Source organism: Myotis lucifugus, unplaced genomic scaffold (genome assembly GCF_000147115.1).
Source record: "Myotis lucifugus unplaced genomic scaffold, Myoluc2.0 scaffold_805, whole genome shotgun sequence".
Classification (NCBI taxonomy): domain Eukaryota; kingdom Metazoa; phylum Chordata; class Mammalia; order Chiroptera; family Vespertilionidae; genus Myotis; species Myotis lucifugus.
The window spans coordinates 281,325-283,312 of NW_005871853.1; positions in this window are offsets into that span (position 1 = coordinate 281,325).

Genomic DNA, 1,988 nt, shown 5'->3' on the forward strand with positions numbered 1-1,988 from the left:
CATAAAGAAAAGAAGTTTGCCCGAAATCTTTGTTTTTTTAAAAAATAAACCGCCCGGCCCCTTTCAGTTGAATTTTCCGAGGGTTCTATAAAACCAGGGGGGGGGGGGGGGGAAAAGAGGCAATGGGCCCCACTTCCCTTGCCCCAGCCCTTGCCCGCCCCCAGATCGCATTGGGATGTTTCCGGTGGGCAAGGGAGGGCTCCCGCGAGGCATCTGCACAGATTGCATTGCCCCAGCCCCCGCCCGCCCCCCGGATCGCATTGGGACGTGTCTCCGGTGGGCAGGCGAGGGCTCAGGCGAGGCGATCTGCATCCCGCATCCCTCCCTGATTGACCACTGTGATTCCAAGCCAGTAAGGGCTGCCTTCAGGATGGTGCTCCATGTCCCTCACCCCCACCCCAGGCCCGAGAGCAGTGCTGGGCAGGGGCACCCAGGGGTTTGGGAATGCAGCAGGAGACATGTCCCAATGCGATCAGGGGGCGGGCTGGGGAGAATGCAAGCGGTGCAGATTGCCTCGCCGGAGCCCTCACCTGCCCACCGGAGACACGGGGCCCACTCTGAGAGAGAGAGAGAGAGAGAGAGAGAGAGAGAGAGGCAGAATTTTGCATCCCGCATCCCTCCCTGATTGACCAGCACAAGGGGCTGGCACAACATGGGCTGCCTTCAGGATGGTGGATGGTGGCCCAGTGGAGAGCGGTTTCTCCATGCATGCTGCCCAGGGATGGCTGTGAACTGCTGCAACCCCGCCCCACGCTTCAGGGTGGGGGAGAAGGCTGGCAGCCACCAGCACCCTAGGCTGCACCTCCTGTGCCTCAGCCTGCCAGGTTGGCAGGGTCCAGAGCAGGTGAGCTGCTCCCTTCCCCCAGTGGTAGAACAGGGAGGAGAGCACTGGGTGCAGGGAGGGGACCTCAACTGGGATCCTCCTGGTGTGGGGAAGGGGCCCGGCCTGTGCCCAGTGGGGAGCTTAGGAAGTCTGGCTAAGCAGGCGCTGGTTCATACCAACTCTTACTTTGCCATCTTCCTCCAGCTCTTCAAGCTAGCCCCCCTACTCCACCTGTCCGGGGCAACAAGCTCTGGGTGACCTCCCTGAGCTCAGACTGTGGACCCAGAGACCTCAAGGAAGAGTGCAGGGGCCGGTGCAGAAGTACCAGGGCAGAGTTGCTTTGGTGTCTCGGTGAAGTTTGCAACTGACCCATGGTGGAAGCCCCAGAGGGGAAAGGCCAGGAGGCATGAATTGCCAGCACTTTAGCCACTTGAAAACAGCTCCACTTGGAATGTGAGGCATTTACATGTTCAGCTGAGAAGTGAGAGGGCTGAACTCCACCATCGCTGGGCTCCTGTCAGTCCGAGGCCCAAGCGTCCACCATGACAAGGAAAGAACAGAGTCAGGGGCCTGGAGGAAGGGAGGACAATTGAAGAAAACCATGTCTAGACTTTCCCCAGCCCTCTCCTTCTTTCTGCTGCCTACAAGAGCCCCAGGCCCGGCCACAGTTCTGTCTCCACCTTTTAGTCCCCTATTCTCCAACCACAGAGGAAAGAAATAAGGAAGGAGTCTGTGCTGCCTTCAGAAAGTATCTATATACCTAATCGGCCAGTTGCCTTCCACAGAGGGAGGCCAGACTGTGGCTTAGGCCCACTCCCCACAGGGACATCAGTAGGACATCCTGTGAGGGCTCCCAGACTGTTAGAGGGGGCAGGATGGGCTGAGGGATGCCCCCCAAGTGCACAAATTTTTGTGCACCAGGCCACTAGTCTACACTAATAAAAGAGAAACATGGTAATTAGCGTACGACCGCTACCCTTCCCATTGGCTAATCAGCATATCCTTATGCAAATTAACTGTCAGCCAAGATGGGGGCCGGCAGCCATGCACTGAAGCGAACAGGGAGGCTTGCTTGCTCCAGTGATGGCAAACTCCAACGTTCCCCGCCTGACTTGCCGGCCTCTCAGCTGCAACTCTAAGCAACTATGTTGCAAATATAGAAGCT